This window comes from Amblyraja radiata, chromosome 16, assembly GCF_010909765.2.
Source record: "Amblyraja radiata isolate CabotCenter1 chromosome 16, sAmbRad1.1.pri, whole genome shotgun sequence".
Classification (NCBI taxonomy): Eukaryota; Metazoa; Chordata; class Chondrichthyes; order Rajiformes; family Rajidae; genus Amblyraja; species Amblyraja radiata.
Genome location: NC_045971.1, coordinates 6158108 through 6179932, shown reverse-complemented (window position 1 = coordinate 6179932; position 21825 = coordinate 6158108). Strand labels below are relative to the sequence as shown.

General features: G+C 47.2%; 1 protein-coding gene and 1 long non-coding RNA gene across 3 annotated transcripts in view; both read right to left on the bottom strand.

The window, feature by feature from the left end:
• LOC116981842 overlaps positions 1-17076 on the bottom strand; it is a 557782-nt gene extending 540706 nt beyond the window's left edge. The window contains exon 1 of the long non-coding RNA XR_004414302.1: positions 16919-17076. This is a non-coding gene — a long non-coding RNA (uncharacterized LOC116981842). The remainder of the gene's footprint in view (positions 1-16918) is intronic.
• Positions 1-21825, bottom strand: part of LOC116981836 (RNA-binding protein 25-like) — a 582493-nt gene that overhangs the window by 549292 nt on the left and 11376 nt on the right. The gene's annotated exons all lie outside the window — the stretch shown is intronic.

The following is a 21825-nucleotide window of genomic DNA, read 5'->3' as shown; positions in this document are numbered from 1 at the left end:
CTTCTCTCCTGCTCCCTATCTCGTTTATTTCTGAGACGTTGACCTCTTTGGCTCTGTCTCTCGAGTCTTATCTCCTGCTCCCTCTCTCGTTTATTCTGAGACGTTGACTTCTTTTTGGCTCTGTCTCTCGAGTCCTTCTCTCCTGCTCCCTCTCTCGTTATTTCTGAGACGTTGACATCTTTTGGCTCTGTTCTCTCGAGTCCTTATCTCCTGCTCCCTCTCTCGTTTATTTCTGAGGATCGTTGACTTCTTTTTTTGCTCTGTCCTCTCGAGTCCCTTCTCTCCTGCTCCCTCTCTCGTTTATTTCTGAGACGTTGACTTATTTCTGGCTCTGTCTCTTGTGTTCTTCTCTCCTGCTCCAACTCTTGTTTATTGATGAGACGTTGACTTCTTTTTGGCTCTGTCTCTCGAGTCCTTCTCTCCTGCTCATTCTCTCGTTTATTTCTGAGACGTTGACTTCTTTCTGGCTCTGTCTCTTGAGTTGTTCTCTCCTGCTCCCTCTCTCGTTTATTTCTGAGATGTTGAGTTGTTTTTTGCTGCATCTCATGTACACTTCTCTCCCGCTGTCTCCCCTGTCTATCTTCTAGACACTGAGATGTTTCAGGCTGTGTCTCTTGTGCCCTTCTCTCCTGGTTCGTCTCATGTGCACTTCTCTCCCGCTGTGTACCCTGACTATCTTGGAGACAGTGAGATGTTTCTGGCTGTGTCTGTTGTGCCCTTCTCTCCTTGTTTATTTCTGGATTATCTCGGAGATTTTGTGTTGTTTCTTGCTGAGTCAGTTGTTCCTTTCTCCTCCTCATTACTTCTCGATGTTTCTTTTTCTCATCACACGACCGCCCTGTATGTTTATTCTTTCCTCTTGGCATGATTTGAAAACAGAATCTCTGTTGGCAATGAAGACTGTAATAAGTTATACAAAATGGAATTTTTCCGAATTTTAAAAAGCCGAAACACACTCTCAGATGAATTTATTCAAAATGGTAGATATGAGATCAAATGAAATAAATCACAAAGAAATTTTGTTGAAATCTCAGTTGTCAAAGAAAACAGATCAATTTCTTGAAAATTGTTCCTTTCCTCTAGAATGAAATCAATCACAATGAAACCTGTTGCCAATTACAATGAAATGTCTTTTTAAATATGTTATCAATTTAAACGTCAAATAAAAACCAATAAAATGTTTTCAATGAAAGACAATCGTTAATCTCAAAATTGTAAAGATGTAACAAATGGGGTAATTTTAATGTTAGAAAACAGTCTTTATGAATTAAAGACAATAGTCAAGAAGTCTGTATTCTCAAAATGATAAAGATTTTTCAAATTGGGTAAATTTAACGTATAAAAAGTTTATGTCAAAATATTTTGTGTAAAAAATTTAAAAAATAGTCAACGATGACAGTGAAAAAACAATGAATTTGAATCTAAGTTGTCAATGAAAAGTCAGCAATTATTTTTTTGTTAAACAGTTTTTGAAATTAAAAGTATGTGTTAAAATGCAGTAATATTAAGTGAGAAGTAAATCAATTCAATGAAAAACAAACAATGAATTTTACAATGAAATGCAATCAAATGGTAATGTTATAAAATTATTCGTTTAAATGAAATGCACTCTTCTCTATGCTTGCGCCTCCACAAACAGATCAGAGCGTCTTCACACTATGCACCCGACCTCACAACTTATCTTCTTTTAAAAAAGTCAACGATGACAAAGTGAAATTTCAATGATTTTAGTTTTCAAAGGCAAGCGTTTAGAATCTAGAAATTTCAAAATGGTAAAGATGAAACAAACGGGGAATATTTAACGTTAGTAAAACGTTTTTTCAGAGGCAGGGGAGGAAGAGGGGGAGGGGAGGGGGGAGAGAGGGAGGGAGGGGTGTTGAAATTATCAGTTTTTAAAAGTAATGTTAAGTGAGAAATAAATCAAAGCAATGAAATAAAAATATAGAATTTAACAATAAAATGTTAATGTTAAAAATGAAATGCACTCTTGAAGATTTATAATGAACAGTTAAATGAGAAAAATCAAATTGATAAAAATAAAGAAAATTACAATGAAATGCAATAAAATGTTATTCTTTAAAAAATAAGCTTGTAAATTAAATGGAATTTTTAAGATTTATATAATGAGCAGGTTGATGTGATACAAATAAATTCAATCCAATAAAAATAAAGCTGATTTTTATCGTCAGACAAATGCAATCCACGACTCCTGTCTTCACAAGCAAAGTAAGAATGACGGTTAGTGAAGAATTCAAACAATCGCTGAGCGTTCAAGATGATGTGTGCGCGCCTCCTGCACCAAAGGGGGGGGGGGGGGGGGTGGTGCGTTTGTCGTCACACACAAAGATGAGGAGGGAGAGGGGGAAAAGTGTGGAGGGAGGGGGGGTGTGGGATCGGAGGTGGAGAGGGGTGAGGGGGAGGGAGGGGTGTTGAAATTATTAGTCTTTAAAAGTAATGTTAAGTGAGAAATAAATCAATTCAATGAAATACAAATATTGAATTTAACAATAAAATGTTAATGTTAAAAATGAAATGCACTCCTGAAGATTTATAATGAACAGTTAAATTAGTAAATTCAAATTGATAAAAATAAAGAAAATAACAATGAAATGCAATAAAATGTTTTTTTTTTTAAAAATAAGCTTGTAAATTAAATTGACTTTTTAAGATTTATATAATGATCAGGTTGATGTGAAACAAATAAATTCTATCCAATAAAAATAAAGCTGATTATTATTGTCAGACAAATGCAATCCACGACTCCTGTCTTCACAAGCAAAGTCAGAATGACGGTTAGTGAAGAATTCAAACATTTGCTGAGCGTTCAAGATGCTGTGCGCGCGCCTCCTGCACCAAAGGGGGGGGGGGGGTGGTGCGTTTGTCGTCACACACAAAGATGAGGAGGGAGAGGGGGAAGAGTGTGGAGGGAGGGGGGGTGTGGGATCGGAGGTGGAGAGGGGTGTGGGGGTCTAAGCTATTGCAGTAAAGTAAACAGTGTCACTAATGCCAGCGTGTTGTAGAGTAATTAGTCGTTAAGAAATAAGCTCGGTGCTTCCTGTGAAAACCTACCGGTACTCGCGGTAAAGTGAAGAAGCGGTCTCAATTAATAAGCGGCCGATTGGCGATCGTGGAGGCGAGGATCATATCTGTGGCCGGGCAGGGGGGGGGGGGGGGGGGGGTGGTCGTCAGTATTGTTAGTTTGCTCGTTTTCGGACCATGATAACGGGAGAAAAAGGGAGTGAAATTGATTGCTATTTGCCGCGAGTTCGTAAGTTACGCGATCGGAGCATTTTGTCCCTGCATGTTTTCGCATGAAGCTCCGAGATTATCTGTTATAGACTAATAACTGTACAACAGGCTGGCATTAGTGACAATGTTCAATTCACCGCGTTATAGTTCAGGCCCTCAATTTCATGAATGAATGTCTGAGTAAGTGAGTGAGTGAGTGAATGAATAAGGAATGAATGAATGAATGAATGAATCTATTAACGTTATAAAGGGTGCAATTAGATTAATTAAAGTCCATACAGTTAGATGTTCATAAATTCCGGCCTTTAGTCTTTCCTTTCAGGTAGGTGATTCATGGGTTCATTTGTGTTCCAGCACATCAGCATGGACCTTGTTCTCTTGCATTTTTATCCACTTCGCAGCACTTTCTTCTGTCTTTTTTTATGTTTTTTGCACTAAATACAATGAAGCTGCTGCAAGTTTCCATGACATTTATTCCACAGAACAACACATTTGAATCTCCAGTAAAACAGGCATCTGTGAAGCCCTCTCAGCCATTTTGTGTGCTGGCCTGAAACAAAGCGCGTGATTGGCCAACTGGCAGACAACTCAATGTCAAACGTGCATTGATTGGAATATTAAAATCTCGACATATTGTTCGTTCTTCTCTAATTTAATTAAGTTGTGCATGTGTTGTTCATATCGAGTTTCAGGGGTTTGAAACACGTTAATATTTTTACACAATATGTGAACATCTCATGTTGTTTTGAAAGCTCCTCGGCTCACAGGCTATTCTCTGTACGGTAACTATGGCAACGATGTCTGAGCATCGGGGCTTGTGTGGGTGATAAGCCAGTTTAGTTTTGAAGTATTGGGGGGGGGGGGGGGGTATGTTATCCATTAAAAACGTGCGCTTAAACACGACGGAATGAAATGAGAAGCGCATACTTAGAAAGAAAAGCGAAATCTCTGACGAAGTGGAAAAGACGTGGGCGGTCCTGCGGCCCCCAATAGCCCCCAATGGGGGGGGGGGGGGGGGCCTCACACACACTAACCACCCCCACACACAGAGTTGGAAAAGTGCATAAAGACCGTTCCCTACCTGTAGCCCCCAGGGGAGATTTGGTCGTCGAAGTCGGGTCCCTGCCGTCTTAAAATAGCGTATCTTGAAGTCGTCGAAGTCGGGTCCGTCTCGGCAACGCGTGGGGGGGGTGGTGGGGGGGTTCGCGGTGCGGCATCACACACACGAAGCTTCGACACACACAGAGCCTTAAAAGTGTAAATGCCCGACCTCTTTTCCGTTTTTCTCTAATTTAATTAAGATGTGCAGGTGGTGTTCTTATCGAGGTTCAGGGGTGAATGACGTAAATATTTTCACACAATATGGGAACATCTCATGTTGTCTTGAAGGCTCCTCGGCCCACATCTGACTCTCTGTACTGTCACTATGGCAACGATGTCTATGAGCACTGGGCATTGTGACATCACACGATGGAACGTTCACCATTGGCTGGGGCTCCTGCATAGGCATATGTAAATGGGTCCATTCCGATTGGGCATCTGTGAGCATCGGGCATTGTGACATCACACGATGGAATGTTCTCCAATGGCTGGGGCTGGTGATGGCATATGTAAATGGATCCATTCCGATTGGTCATCTGTGAGCATTGGGCATTGTGACATCACACGATGGAATGTTCAGCAGGGGCTGGTGCTGGTGAGGCTTGTGTGGGTGAGAAGCCAGTTTAGTTGTGAGATTTTTGGGGGGGGGGGGGGGGGGTGGGTAAGGTTTTGATTTAAAACGTGCGCTTAAACACGACGGAATGGAATGAGAAGCGCATACTTAGAAAGAAAAGCGAAATCTCTGCCGAAGTTGAAAAGACGCGGGCGGTCCTGCGTCCGGTTTTGGAGTTGCGGAGAATCAAAGGGAGCGCGCCAGCAAAGGGAGTGGGCCAGGCTGCCGGACGGACGGCCGGACGGAGTTCCGTTTCGGAATCTGGGGCGAGAGTTTTATATAATAACTAGACCAAGTGCAGACCCGTTGGGTCTGTTTCCCCAACGGCGTTTTGCAGGGGGGGGGGGGAGGGGGGGCTGCGGCATCAAACTCATATTAACCAACCCCCAAACACACAGGTGGGGGGAGGGGGGGGGATGTGAAGAGGGGAGGGAGGGGAGAGGAGGTGGAGGAAACGGGACAGATTTGGGAGGGAAAGGAGAGCGGAGTAGGGGGTGAGAGAGGGGGATGGGGAGAGAGATGTGGGGAGGGGGAGGATGGGGAGGTAGGGGAGGAGGGAGGGAGGGGGAGAGGGGTTGGGGGAGAGGGTAAAGAGTGGGGAGGGAGAGTGGAGGGGGAAGGGGAGAGGTGGAAGAGTGGGGAGGGAGGTGGAGAGGGGTAGGGGGAGTGATGGAAGAGGGACAGAGGGGTAGGAGGAAGGGGGTGGCGTAGAGAGGGAAGGGGGGTGGGGGAGAGAGGGATGGGTGGGAGAGGGGTGCGGAGAGGGAAACATAGAACCATTGAAATTAAGTGCAGGAGTAGGCCATTCGGCCCTTCGAGCCTGCACCACCATTCAATATGATCGTGGCTGATCATCCAACTCAGTATCCTGTACCTGCCTTCTCTCCATACCCCCTGATCCCTTTAGCCACAAGGACCACATCTAACTCCCTCTTAAATACAGCCAATGAACAGGCCTCAACTACCTTCTGTGCCAGTGAATTCCAGAGATTCACCACTCTCTGTGTGAAAATGTTTTTCTCATCTCGGTCCTAAAAGATTTACCCCTTATCCTTAAACTGTGACCCCTTGTTCTGGACGTCCCCAACATCTGGAACAATCTTCCTGCATCTAGCCTGTCCAACCCCTTAAGAATTTTGTAAGTTTCTATAAGATACCCCCTCAATCTTCTAAATTCTAGCATGTACAAGCCGAGTCTATCCAGTCTTTCGTCATATGAAAGTCCTGACATCCCAGGAATCAGTCTGGTGAACCTTCTCTGTACTCCCTCTATGGCAACAATGTATTTGAACATTGGGCATTGTGACATCACACAATGGAACGTTCACCAAGTGCTTGTGCTCCTGCAAAGGCATATGTAAATGAATCCATTCAGATTGGACATCTGTGAGCATAGGGCATTGTGACATCACACGATGGAACGTTCAGCAGGGGCTGGGGCTGGTGCTGCTTCTATGGGTGAGAAGCCAGTTTATTTTTGAAATATTGGGGGGGGGGGGTGAAGGATTTGATTAAAAACGTGCACTTAAACACGACGACCAATGGCAAACCCGTTGGGTCTGATCCCCCAACGCAGCCGTACCCTACCCGTAGCCCCCACTGGGGGGGGGGGGGCGGCATCACACACACTAACCACCCCCACACACAGAGTTGGAAAAGTGTATAAAGACCGTTCCCTACCTGTAGCCCCCAGGGGAGACGTGGTCGTCGAAGTCGGGTTCCGGCCGTCTTAAAATAGCGTATCTTGAAGTCGTCGAAGTCGGGTCCGTCTCGGCAACGCGGGGGGGGGGGGGGGTGGCGGGGCGGCATCACACACACGAAGCATCCCCACACACAGAGCCTTAAAAGTGTAATGCCCCAACGCAGCCGTTGCCTACCCGCAGCCCTCACGGGAGACGTGGTCCTCGAAGTAGAGCCGTTCCCGAAAGGCCGTTTTTAAATGGCGTCGCGTGAGGGTGTGCTGCGGGCGCCAGCAGCCGTTATGGTCGCTGGCCAGCAGGAGGCGACAAAATGAGTGAGGGGGGGGGGGGGGGAGGAGAAGGTTTTAATGAAAAAAATGGACATAAACATAACGAAATGTAATGAGGAGTGGATAGCTGGAAGGGAAAGTGAAATGTCTACCGAAATGGCTGCTTGTATGGGTGAGAAGCCAGTTTTTATTTGAAAAACTGGGGGGGGGGGGGGGGGGAGGAGGCATTACACTTTTGCGTTGGGGCATTACACTTTTAAGTGGTGAAAGTTCTGACATAACAGGAATCAGCCTGGTGAACCTTCTCTGTAATCCCTCTCTATGGCAACGATGTCTTTGAGCATTGGGCATTGTGACATCACACGATGGAACGTTCACCATTGGCTGGGGCTCCTGCATAGGCATATGTAAATGGATCCATTCCGATTGGACATATGTGAAGATTGGGCATTGTGACATCACACGATGGAACGTTCAGCAGGGGCTGGGACTGGTGAAGGTTCTGTGGGTGTGAAGCCAGTTTAGTTTTGAAATATTGGGGGGGGCTTAGGATTTGATTAAAAACGTACACTTAAACACGTCGAAATGTAATGAGGAACGGATACTTAGAAAGAAAAGTGAAATCTCTACCAAAATGGAAAAGATGTCGGCGATTCAGCGTTCCCCCTTATCCTTAAACTTTGACCCCTTGTTCTGGTCTTCCCCAACATCCGGAACAATCTTCCTGCATCTAGCCTGTCCAACCCCTTAAGAATTTTAAACGTTTCTATAAGATACCCCCTCAATCTTCTAAAATCTAGTGAGTACAAGGCGAGTCTATCCAGTCTTTCTTCATATGAAAGTTCTGACATTCCAGGAATCAGTCTGGTGAACCTTCTCTGTACTCCCTCTCTATGGCAACAATGTATTTGAGCATTGGGCATTGTGACATCACACGATGGAACGTTCACCATGGGCTTGGGCTCCTGCATAGGCATATGTAAATGAATCCATTCCGATTGGACATCTGTGAGCATTGGGCATTGTGACATCACACGATGGAACGTTCAGCAGGGGCTGGTGCTGAAGCTGAATCTATGAGTGAGAAGCCAGTTTAGTTTTGAAATATTTGGGGGGGGGGGGGGGAAGGATTTGATTAAAAACGTGTACTTAAACACGACGGAATGTAATGAGGAGCGGATACTTAGAAAGAAAAGTGAAATCTCTACCGAAATGGAAAAGATGTCGGCGATTCTGCGTCCGGTTTCGGAGTTGCAGGGAATCAATGGAAGAAATGTGGCCGGAAGCCAGGCCGGAAGCCGTACATGTAAATGGATCCCGTTCCGATTGGACGTCTGCGAGCCGTCGGGCATCGCGATTGGACGTCTGCGAGCATCGGGCATTGTGACATCGCACGGCGGGGAACGAATCGAAAGGCAGGCAGGCAGCCGGACGGAGTTCCGTTTCGGAATCTGGGGCGAGAGTTTTATATAATAACTAGACCAAGTGCAGACCCGTTGGGTCTGTTTCCCCAACGGCGTTTTGCAGGGGGGGGGGAGGGGGGGCTGCGGCATCAAACTCATATTAACCAACCCCCAAACACACAGGTGGGGGGAGGGGGGGGGATGTGAAGAGGGGAGGGAGGGGAGAGGAGGTGGAGGAAATGGGACAGATTTGGGAGGGAAAGGAGAGCGGGGTAGGGGGTGAGAGAGGGGGATGGGGAGAGAGATGTGGGGGAGGGGGAGGATGGGGAGGTAGGGGAGGAGGAGGGAGGGGGAGAGGGGTGGGGAGAGAGGGGAAAGAGTGGGGAGGGAGAGTGGAGGGGGAAGGGGAGAGGTGGAAGAGTGGGGAGGGAGGTGGAGAGGGGTAGGGGGAGTGATGGAAGAGGGACAGAGGGGTAGGAGGAAGGGGGTGGCGTAGAGAGGGAAGGGGGGTGGGGGAGAGAGGGATGGGTGGGAGAGGGGTGCGGAGAGGGAAACATAGAACCATTGAAATTAAGTGCAGGAGTAGGCCATTCGGCCCTTCGAGCCTGCACCACCATTCAATATGATCGTGGCTGATCATCCAACTCAGTATCCTGTACCTGCCTTCTCTCCATACCCCCTGATCCCTTTAGCCACAAGGACCACATCTAACTCCCTCTTAAATACAGCCAATGAACAGGCCTCAACTACCTTCTGTGCCAGTGAATTCCAGAGATTCACCACTCTCTGTGTGAAAAATGTTTTTCTCATCTCGGTCCTAAAAGATTTACCCCTTATCCTTAAACTGTGACCCCTTGTTCTGGACTTCCCCAACATCTGGAACAATCTTCCTGCATCTAGCCTGTCCAACCCCTTAAGAATTTTGTAAGTTTCTATAAGATACCCCCTCAATCTTCTAAATTCTAGCATGTACAAGCCGAGTCTATCCAGTCTTTCGTCATATGAAAGTCCTGACATCCCAGGAATCAGTCTGGTGAACCTTCTCTGTACTCCCTCTATGGCAACAATGTATTTGAACATTGGGCATTGTGACATCACACAATGGAACGTTCACCAAGTGCTTGTGCTCCTGCAAAGGCATATGTAAATGAATCCATTCCGATTGGACATCTGTGAGCATAGGGCATTGTGACATCACACGATGGAACGTTCACCAGGGGCTGGGGCTGGTGATGCTTCTATGGGTGAGAAGCCAGTTTATTTTTGAAATATTGGGGGGGGGGGTGAAGGATTTGATTAAAAACGTGCACTTAAACACGACGACCAATGGCAAACCCGTTGGGTCTGATCCCCCAACGCAGCCGTACCCTACCCGTAGCCCCCACTGGGGGGGGGGGGCGGCATCACACACACTAACCACCCCCACACACAGAGTTGGAAAAGTGTATAAAGACCGTACCCTACCTGTAGCCCCCAGGGGAGACGTGGTCGTCGAAGTCGGGTTCCGGCCGTCTTAAAATAGCGTATCTTGAAGTCGTCGAAGTCGGGTCCGTCTCGGCAACGCGGGGGGGGGGGGGGGGGGTGGCGGGGCGGCATCACACACACGAAGCATCCCCACACACAGAGCCTTAAAAGTGTAATGCCCCAACGCAGCCGTTGCCTACCCGCAGCCCTCACGGGAGACGTGGTCCTCGAAGTAGAGCCGTTCCCGAAAGGCCGTTTTTAAATGGCGTCGCGTGAGGTTGTGCTGCGGGCGCCAGCAGCCGTTATGGTCGCTGGCCAGCAGGAGGCGACAAAATGAGTGAGGGGGGGGGGGGGGGGAGGAGAAGGTTTTAATGAAAAAAATGGACATAAACATAACGAAATGTAATGAGGAGTGGATAGCTGGAAGGGAAAGTGAAATGTCTACCGAAATGGCTGCTTGTATGGGTGAGAAGCCAGTTTGTATTTGAAAAACTGGGGGGGGGGGGGGGGGGGAGGAGGCATTACACTTTTGCGTTGGGGCATTACACTTTTAAGTGGTGAAAGTTCTGACATAACAGGAATCAGCCTGGTGAACCTTCTCTGTAATCCCTCTCTATGGCAACGATGTCTTTGAGCATTGGGCATTGTGACATCACACGATGGAACGTTCACCATTGGCTGGGGCTCCTGCATAGGCATATGTAAATGGATCCATTCCGATTGGACATATGTGAAGATTGGGCATTGTGACATCACACGATGGAACGTTCAGCAGGGGCTGGGGCTGGTGAAGGTTCTGTGGGTGTGAAGCCAGTTTAGTTTTGAAATATTGGGGGGGGGGGGGGGTTAGGATTTGATTAAAAACGTACACTTAAACACGTCGAAATGTAATGAGGAACGGATACTTAGAAAGAAAAGTGAAATCTCTACCAAAATGGAAAAGATGTCGGCGATTCAGCGTTCCCCCTTATCCTTAAACTTTGACCCCTTGTTCTGGTCTTCCCCAACATCCGGAACAATCTTCCTGCATCTAGCCTGTCCAACCCCTTAAGAATTTTAAACGTTTCTATAAGATACCCCCTCAATCTTCTAAAATCTAGTGAGTACAAGGCGAGTCTATCCAGTCTTTCTTCATATGAAAGTTCTGACATTCCAGGAATCAGTCTGGTGAACCTTCTCTGTACTCCCTCTCTATGGCAACAATGTATTTGAGCATTGGGCATTGTGACATCACACGATGGAACGTTCACCATGGGCTTGGGCTCCTGCATAGGCATATGTAAATGAATCCATTCCGATTGGACATCTGTGAGCATTGGGCATTGTGACATCACACGATGGAACGTTCAGCAGGGGCTGGTGCTGAAGCTGAATCTATGAGTGAGAAGCCAGTTTAGTTTTGAAATATTTGGGGGGGGGGGAGGATTTGATTAAAAACGTGTACTTAAACACGACGGAATGTAATGAGGAGCGGATACTTAGAAAGAAAAGTGAAACATCTACCGAAATGGAAAAGATGTCGGCGATTCTGCGTCCGGTTTCGGAGTTGCAGGGAATCAATGGAAGAAATGTGGCCGGAAGCCAGGCCGGAAGCCGTACATGTAAATGGATCCGTTCCGATTGGACGTCTGCGAGCGTCGGGCATCGCGATTGGACGTCTGCGAGCATCGGGCATTGTGACATCGCACGGCGGGAACGAATCGAAAGGCAGGCAGGCAGCCGGACGGAGTTCCGTTTCGGAATCTGGGGCGAGAGTTTTATATAATAACTAGACCAAGTGCAGACCCGTTGGGTCTGTTTCCCCAACGGCGTTTTGCAGGGGGGGGGGGGGGAGGGGGGGCTGCGGCATCAAACTCATATTAACCAACCCCCAAACACACAGGTGGGGGGAGGGAGGGGGGATGTGAAGAGGGGAGGGAGGGGAGAGGAGGTGGAGGAAATGGGACAGATTTGGGAGGGAAAGGAGAGCGGGGTAGGGGGTGAGAGAGGGGGATGGGGAGAGAGATGTGGGGAGGGGGAGGATGGGGAGGTAGGGAGGAGGGAGGGAGGGGGAGAGGGGTGGGGAGAGAGGGAAGAGTGGGGAGGAGAGTGGAGGGGAAGGGAGAGGTGGAAGAGTGGGAGGGAGGTGGAGAGGGGTAGGGGGAGTGATGGAAGAGGGACAGAGGGGTAGGAGGAAGGGGGTGGCGTAGAGAGGGAAGGGGGGTGGGGGAGAGAGGGATGGGTGGGAGAGGGGTGCGGAGAGGGAAACATAGAACCATTGAAATTAAGTGCAGGAGTAGGCCATTCGGCCCTTCGAGCCTGCACCACCATTCAATATGATCGTGGCTGATCATCCAACTCAGTATCCTGTACCTGCCTTCTCTCCATACCCCCTGATCCCTTTAGCCACAAGGACCACATCTAACTCCCTCTTAAATACAGCCAATGAACAGGCCTCAACTACCTTCTGTGCCAGTGAATTCCATAGATTCACCACTCTCTGTGTGAAAAATGTTTTTCTCATCTCGGTCCTAAAAGATTTACCCCTTATCCTTAAACTGTGACCCCTTGTTCTGGACTTCCCCAACATCTGGAACAATCTTCCTGCATCTAGCCTGTCCAACCCCTTAAGAATTTTGTAAGTTTCTATAAGATACCCCCTCAATCTTTTAAATTCTAGCATGTACAAGCCGAGTCTATCCAGTCTTTCGTCATATGAAAGTCCTGACATCCCAGGAATCAGTCTGGTGAACCTTCTCTGTACTCCCTCTATGGCAACGATGTATTTGAACATTGGGCATTGTGACATCACACGATGGAACGTTCACCAGGGGCTGGGGCTGGTGCTGCTTCTATGGGTGAGAAGCCAGTTTAGTTGTGAAATATTGGGGGGGGGGGGTGGGTTAGGATTTGATTAAAAACGTGCACTTAAACACGACGACCAATGGCAAACCCGTTGGGTCTGATCCCCCAACCCCGCCGTGCCCTCCCCGTAGCCCCCACTGGGGGGGGGGGTGGGGGGCGGGCGCCTCACACACACTAACCACCCCCACACACAGAGTTGGAAAAGTGCATAAAGACCGTTCCCTACCTGTAGCCCCCAGGGGAGATTTGGTCGTCGAAGTCGGGTCCCTGCCGTCTTAAAATATCGTATCTTGAAGTCGTCGAAGTCGGGTCCGTCTCGGCAACGCGTGGGGGGGGGTGGTGGGGGGGTTAGCGGTGCGGCATCACACACACGAAGCTTCGACACACACAGAGCCTTAAAAGTGTAAATGCCCGACCTCTTTTCCGTTTTTCTCTAATTTAATTAAGATGTGCAGGTGGTGTTCTTATCGAGGTTCAGGGGTGAATGACGTAAATATTTTCACACAATATGGGAACATCTCATGTTGTCTTGAAGGCTCCTCGGCCCACATCTGACTCTCTGTACTGTCACTATGGCAACGATGTCTATGAGCACTGGGCATTGTGACATCACACGATGGAACGTTCACCATTGGCTGGGGCTCCTGCATAGGCATATGTAAATGAATCCATTCCGATTGGACATATGTGAAGATTGGGCATTGTGACATCACACGATGGAACGCTCAGCAGGGGCTGGGGCTGGTGAAGGTTCTGTGGGTGTGAAGCCAGTTTAGTTTTGAAATATTGGGGGGGGGGGGGGTTAGGATTTGATTAAAAACGTACACTTAAACACGTCGAAATGTAATGAGGAACGGATACTTAGAAAGAAAAGAGAAATCTCTACCAAAATGGAAAAGATGTCGGCGATTCAGCGTTCCCCCTTATCCTTAAACTTTGACCCCTTGTTCTGGTCTTCCCCAACATCCGGAACAATCTTCCTGCATCTAGCCTGTCCAACCCCTTAAGAATTTTAAACGTCTCTATAAGATACCCCCTCAATCTTCTAAAATCTAGCGATTACAAGGCGAGTCTATCCAGTCTTTCTTCATATGAAAGTTCTGACATAACAGGAATCAGCCTGGTGAACCTTCTCTGTACTCCCTCTCTATGGCAACGATGTCTTTGAGCATTGGGCATTGTGACATCACACGATGGAACGTTCACCATTGGCTTGGGCTCCTGCATAGGCATATGTAAATGGATCCATTCCGATTGGACATATGTGAAGATTGGGCATTGTGACATCACACGATGGAACGTTCAGCAGGGGCTGGGGCTGGTGAAGGTTCTGTGGGTGTGAAGCCAGTTTAGTTTTGAAATATTGGGGGGGGGGGGGGAAGGATTTGATTAAAAACGTGTACTTAAACACGACGGAATGTAATGAGGAGCGGATACTTAGAAAGAAAAGTGAAATCTCTACCGAAATGGAAAAGATGTCGGCGATTCTGCGTCCAGTTTCGGAGTTGCAGGGAATCAATGGAAGAAATGTGACAGCCGGACGGAGTTCCGTTTCGGAATTTTGGGCGAGAGTTTTATATATTAATAGATAGATAGATAGATAGATAGATAGATAGATAGATAGATAGATAGATAGATAGATAGATAGATAGATAGATAGATAGATAGATAGATATTAAATTAGTAAATTATTAAAAAACTGTTTTTAAATAAACGGAATAAAACCAATGTCCAAAGAATCAGTGCACATCAAGTTAAAAACCGCTAGGTATTTTAAAGTAAATGGAATGAAACCAATGTCCATCTTTTTTAAATATCATATTAGGTGGAATCAGGTTAAAAACGGAATTAGTGCAATGGCGATGTCTTTTAAAAGAAATGGAATAAAAGCAAGGTTAATAAGAATCAGTTAAAACCGCTAGGTGTAACGGAATTAGTGCAAACAAGTCAAAAATCACGAAGTCTTTTAAAAGAAACTAGACCAAGTGCAGACCTGTTGGGTCTGTTCCCCCAACGCGCGGTTGTGGGGGGGGGGGGGCTGGGGCAGCATGCGGTGTCACCCACATGAACCACCCCCACACTAACTACCGCCCCGCACACACGCTAACTACCCCCCTTGATATTATTAATATGCTCCTTTTACCCCACACCCGCCCTATCCACTGACGCATAGCCCCCAACTTGCAGGCGTGTCTAGAGAGGGAGGGGGGGGTAGAGAGTGAAGGGGGGGGGCAGAGAGGCAGGGGGGGGGAAGAGATGGAGGGGGGGCAGAGAGGGAGTGCAGAGAGGGGGGGCTGAGAGGGAGGGGGGCTGAGAGGGAGGGGGCAGAGAGGGAGGGGGGCAGAGGGAGGGGGGCAGAGAGGGAGAAGGGGGCAGAGAGGGAGAAGGGGGCAGAGAGGGAGAAGGGGGGCAGAGAGGGAGAAGGGGGGCAGAGAGGGAGAAGGGGGGCAGAGAGGGAGAAGGGGGCAGAGAGGGAGAAGGGGGGCAGAGAGGGAGAAGGGGGCAGAGAGGGAGAAGGGGGCAGAGAGGGAGAAGGGGGGCAGAGAGGGAGAAGGGGGGCAGAGAGGGAGAAGGGGGGCAGAGAGGGAGAAGGGAGGCAGAGAGGGAGAAGGGGAGCAGAGAGGGAGAAGGGGGGCAGAGAGGGAGAAGGGGGGCAGAGAGGGAGAAGGGGGGCAGAGAGGGAGAAGGGGGGCAGAGAGGGAGAAGGGGGGCAGAGAGGGAGAAGGGGGGCAGAGAGGGAGAAGTAGGTATGTTACAATACTTACCTTCAGCGGCGATGCAATTCTGCCACTGGCCGTGTGCGCGATTTTGGCGCGTTTTTTTCCTACCTTATCCTGGAATATATTTGGTTGGAGTGCAAGCTTTTGCTGAAGAATCGTTCCGACGGGCGTTCTGCGTATTTAAAAAAAAAATCGCCAGACAAGTTCAATGCTGGAGTAATTTTAAAATCAGCTTCTAAAGCCGTCAACGCCGACAATGGGGACGGATTTCGGGTACGGGACAGGTAAAAGAAAGCCGTTTATTTTATGTATAAAAGTGCTCCTTAAGATGCCTTTAATTCACATTTTAAGTTGCGAAACGATGATTTTTCCCCCATACGAACCAGCAGTATTTTTCCTGCTGATATGGGGTATAAATTCACCGCAAACCGCAACGTTCCAAATGATCGCGTTCCAGAAAAACCCACTCGCAAGATGATTTAAATGGCCATTAATTTACAGCTATTAAACATTACATTCCTTCCATTTGGCCTATAAATCCATGACAATGAGATTTAAAAATTATGTTATATTGTGAATTCTTGTGTGAATGTTATTTGGACACTTAGGCTATTTAAAAATGTTAATCTATTCTTAAGAAACTGATAAGATGTTTAGATCTAGTAATTGAATTTTGTAATTAGCTACAATTAGGTAACTAACTAATTATATGCTATAATTTCGTCATCCAAGTAAGATTGTTTCAGAATGCTTCAATCTATAATAACTGAAATTTTCTTTCAGTTCTCTTAATTTTAAGAAAGTTATGGGCTTTTGACTGTCCTCGATCACAGCTTCTGTGTTAAGTCAATGGAAAAGCAATATGGCACAAGATGCTAATTTCCGAGTATGAAAATGGCCATAACTTTTTTAATACTGAAGATATGAAAGTGAATTAGGTGTCAAATTAAACTTATTATTATGCTTTATCTGATGGGATAAATTACAGACTTGATTTTTTAAATCTCAAAATTTTGTGACATTGCTATGAGAAGGAGGCAGAGATGGAGGGGGGGGGGGCAGAGAGGGAGGGCCACCTCTCCTCCTCCCTCTCTGGGAGGGTGCAGAGCTAAGATACTAGAAGAGCTGGTATCTTTGGTGTAGAGGGTGTAGAGGGGTAGGGAGGGGGCAGCACCTACCCAGGTCGTAGAGCCCAAAGATCCTATAGCAGAGCTCTGCTATAAGATCTTTGGTAGAGCCCAAAGATTATAGAGCTCTATAATCTTTGGTAGAGCCGGCCTTCCCACCAGGCGCCAGGCCCGAGCTAGGCGTTGAGCAGAGCGATCTGAGGCCGGTGAAAGGGGGGGGGGGGGGACCAGCCGATCGTAGCTTCTGGAAGGGGAAGCGCACCAAGCGTGACAGAACCGGGCCGGGGGGGGGGCAGACGATCGGGCCTCCGCGAAGAGGAGGTCGGCCCCTGAGGCTGAGTGAGTGAGTGGGCGGGCGGGGCTTCACAAGCTGCGCGGGCAGTGAGGAGAAAACTTCTTCAGCGCGATCTGCACAACAAAGATCCTACTAAAGATTCCGCTCTATAAATCTTTGGGTCCTACCGCGCAGCTGAGCTGTAGGGTCTTTGCCGCAGAACGTTCTCGATCTTTCCGCGCCTTTTGAAGAACGGGGGGACGGGGGGTGCGAACGTACCTCGCGGGAACCTGCGCATGCGCGGTCGGCAGCAACTGCCACGAGGCAAGGCGTTGTGACGTCAGCAGGTGGGCAACCGTTATATATTTTTTTAAATGTCAGTTTGGTTATATATTTTAGTAAATATCTCAGAAATATCGAAAAGACACGACAGGTGGGCAGGGGTTGCCCTGTTGGTGGGGAATTACATTCAGTCCCTTGCAAGGGGTGACATTGAAACGGGAGATGTGGAGTCAGTATGGATAGAACCAAAGATAATAGAGGAGCGCTCCTCTAGTATCTTTGGATAGAACTAAGGAATTGTAAGGGTAAAAAAAAAAACCCTAATGGGACTAATCTACAGGCCCCCAAACGGTAGCCTGGACATAGCGTGCAAGTTGAATCAGGAGTTAAAATTGACACGTAGTAAAAGTAATGATGTGTTTGTTATGGGAGATTTCAAAATCAGGTTGGTACTGGACCCCAAGAAAGGGACTTTGTAGAGTGCCTTCGTGATGGATTCTTTGAACAGCTTGCATTGGAGCCTACCAGGGAGAAGGCAATTCTGGATTTAGTGTTATGTAATGAACCAGATTTGATAAAGGAACTCAAGGTTAATGAGCCATTAGGAGGCAGTGACCATAACATGATCAGGTTTAATCTACAATTGGAGAGGGAGAAGAGTAGATCGGAGGTGCCAATATTGCAGTTGAATAAAGGGGACTATGGGGCCATGAGGGAGGAGCTGGCCAAAGTTGACTGGAAAGATACAATAGCAGGGATGACATTGGAACGAAAATGGCAGGTGTTTCTAGGAATAATACAGAAGATGCAGGATCAGTTCATTCCTCGGAGGAAGAAAGATTCCAAGGGGAGTAAGGGATGACCATGGCTGACAAGGGACGTCAGGGACAGTATAAAAATTAAAGCAAAGAAGTACAATGTAGCACAGATTAGCGGGAAGCAAGTGGTTTGGGCAATGTTTGAAGAACAACAGAAGTTAACTAAAAAGACAATATGGGGAGAAAAGATGAGGTACGAAGGTAAACTAGCCAAGAATGTAAAGCAGGATAGTAAAAGCTTCTTTAGATATGTGAAGAGGAAAAAATTAGTTAAGACCAAAGTTGGACCCTTGAAGACCGAAAAAGGTGAATTTATTATGGGGAACAAGGAAATGGCAGATGAGTTGAACAGGTACTTTGGATCTGCCTTCACTCAGGACACAAACAATCTTCCTGATATAGTAGTGGCCAGAGGATCTGGGGTGACGGAGGAACTGAAGGAAATCCACATTAGACGGGAAATGGTGTTAGATAGACTGATGGGACTGAAGGCTAATGAATCCCCAGGGCCTGATGGTCTGCATCCCAGGGTACTTAAGGAAGTGGCTCTAGAAATCGTGGCTACATTGGTGATAATTTTCCAATGTTCTATAGACTCAGGATCAGTTCCTGTGGATTGGAGGGTAGCTAATGTTATCCCACTTTTTAAGAAAAGCGGGAGAGAGAAAACAGGGAATTATAGACCAGTTACCCTGACATCGGTGGTGGGGAAGATGCTGGAGTCAATTATAAAAGATGAGATAGCCGAACATTTGGATAGCAATAACAGGATCGGTCCGAGTCAGCATGGATTTACGAAGGGGAAATCATGCTTGACTAATCTTCTGGAATTTTCTGAAGATGTAACTAGGAAAATGGACAAGGGAGAGCCAGTGGATGTAGTGTACCTGGACTTTCAGAAAGCATTTGATAAGGCCCCACATAGGAAATTAGTGGGCAAAATGATGGCACATGGTATTGGGGGTAGAATGCTGACATGGATAGAGAAGTGATTGGCAGACAGGAAAGAAAGAGTAGGGATAAACAGGGCCCTTTCAGAATGGCATGCAGTGACCAGTGGGGTACCGCAAGGCTCGGTGCTGGGACCGCAGCTATTTACAATATACATCAATGATTTGGATTCAAAGTAACATTAGCAAATTTGCAGATAACACATAGCTGGGTGGCAGTGTGAACTGTGAGGAGGATGCTATGAGAATGCAGGGTGACTTGGACAGGTTGGGGGAGTGGGCAGATACATGGCAGAGGAAGTTTAATGCGGATAAATGTGAGGTTATCCACTTTGGTAGCAAAAACAGGAAGGCAGATTACTATCTAAATGGCGTCAAGTTGGGAAATGGGGAAGTACAACGGGATCTGGGGTTCCTTGTACATCAGTCTATGAAAGTAAGCATGCAGGTACAGCAGGCAGTGAAGAAAGCGAATGGCATGTTGGCCTTTATAACAAGAGGAACCAAATATAGGAGCAAAGAGGTCCTTCTGCAGTTGTACAGAGCCCCAGTGAGACCACATCTGGAGTATTGTGTGCAGTTTTGGTCCCCTAATTTGAGGAAGGTCATTCTTGCTATTGAGGGAGTGCAGCGTAGGTTTACAAGGTTAATTCCTGGGATGGCAGGACTGTCATATGCTGAGAGAATGGAGCAGCTGGGCTTGTACATTCTGGAGTTTAGAAGAATTGAAACATATAAGATTGTTAATGGCTTGGACATGCTAGAGGCAGGAAACATGTTCACGATGTTGGGGGAGTCCAGAACCAGGGGCGACAGTTTAAGAATAAGGAGTAAGCCATTTAGAACGGAGACGAAGAAACACTTTTTCTCACAGATTGTGGTGAGTCTGGAATTCCCTGCCTCAGAGGGCGGTGGAGGCAGGTTCTCTGGATGCTTTCAAGAGAGAGCTGGATAGGGCTCTTAAAAATAACAGAGTCAGGGAATATGGGGACAAGGCAGGAACGGTGTACTGATTGGTGATGATCAGCCTGCTCGAAGGACCGAATGGCCTACTCCTGCACCTATTGTCTATCTATTGTCTATCTCGGGAAATAATTGACCAAATTTATAGAGGATTGAATTTTTGAAATCATAAGAAAAATTTCTACCGGAAGATGTAAAAAAAAAATCACTGTTGTAACGTCAGCAGCTGGGCAGTATTCAGATTTTAAAAAATGGTCAGATTGGTCAACAATTTAAATTTAAAAAGTCGGGAAGATAATGTACGAAATGTACAGGAGTGGACTTCTAAAATCACAAGGAAAATCTCTACTGAAATATGTAAAAATGTTCCTGTTTCGTCGTCTGGTTTTCGAGGAGATACGTTTCACAGGCAAAATGACATACACACACCCACACATACAAAGTTTTAAAAGTATACTAGACCAAGTGCAGAACCGTTGGGTCTGTTCCCCCAACGCCTGTTTGCAGGGGCGGGGGGCGGGGTGGCATGCGGTGTCACACACACTAACTACCCCCACACACACACTAACTACCCCCCTTGATATTATATTAATATTATTAATTTGCTCCTTTTACCCCATAACCGCCCTATCCACTGAGGCATAGCCCCCAACTCGCAGGTGCGTCTAGAGAGGAAGGGGGAGGGGGGGGGGGAGGTAGAGAGTGAGGGCAGAGAGAGAATGGGGAGAGACAGAGAGAGAGGCAGAGACAGAAGGGCAAGAGACTGAGGGAGAGGGGGTGGAGGGGAGGAGGAGAGGGAGGGGGGTAGAGGAGAGAGATGGGAGGAGAGAGAGGGGGGAGGGAAGGGGGGAGAAGAGGTGGGGGGAAGGGAGGGGGAGAGGTGGGCGGAAGGGAGGTGGAGGGAAGGGGGTAGGGGAGGAGGCGGAGGGTAGGGTGTGGAAGGGGGTTTAGGGGAGGGAGGGCAGGGGGAGAGAGGGGAGGGGGAGAAGGGTAGCGCCACTCCCTCTATCCCCCACTCCCTATCTCCCCCACTCCTCTCTCTATTCCCCTCGTCCCCCACTCTCCCTCATCACCTTCCCCATTCCCCCCCCCCCCCCTTCCCTCAATCCTGACACTCTCCCTCTTCACCTCCCCATGATCTCCCTGCCCCCGGGAGTCCGCCACGCAGGTCCAGAGCAGCAGCCGTCGGCCTCAGCTCCTAAGCATCGCATCCTCGGCGCGTCCTCTCTCTACCACCGGAGCCAGCTGGAGCCCGCCGGTGATCTCCGGGTCGTCACAGAGGACTAATTCCCGAACGCTTCAGACCCAGTTGGCTGTGGGCCGAGCATCAAAAATGTGTCTAGAAATCGGTTTTCGTGACCCAAGTCACCGAACTACATGAAATTTTCCACAGATTTAGATTAAATATAAATGAGAACGATGTCATAACTCGTCATTGCCAAAAGTTGCACATTAATTAATTAAACTAATTAGAAAATGAAATCGGGAAAGTAAGCGCCATCTAGTGGCCAATGCCTATATTACACCATGGGCAGCCTATTTCCGTGTTGCAGTCCATTTAAACTATATATATAACTTGTAAATATGACTGTAATCATATATAATTAAATTATAGAAAAATAATATGATGAATATAATTGTGAGTGTGTTTTTTTAATGACACTGGAGCAGAGGCTGCAGAATAGCTAGAGAAAGGAACATCTCATAGTACCTAGGTCTGCATGGACTTCAATTCATAAAATGTCATCCTCTATTTAATGTCAGTGAGACTTACACTGTAATTTACTACCATTGATAAGAGTTCAAGTTCAGGATCAGGCAGAGGCTACAGAAAAAAAAATCTCATAGTCATTAAGTCTGCATGGACTTCAATTCATAAAATTCCAACCTCTTAATGTTAATGAGAATAACAATAGGTTACTACCATAGAAAAATTAGTTCAAGTTCACATACATCAATTCATTTCTACAGAAACATCAACCATTTCTGACCATTTCTCACTCCAATGGAAGCCTATAAAGTGCGATCAATATCCCTCCGTTTTTCTC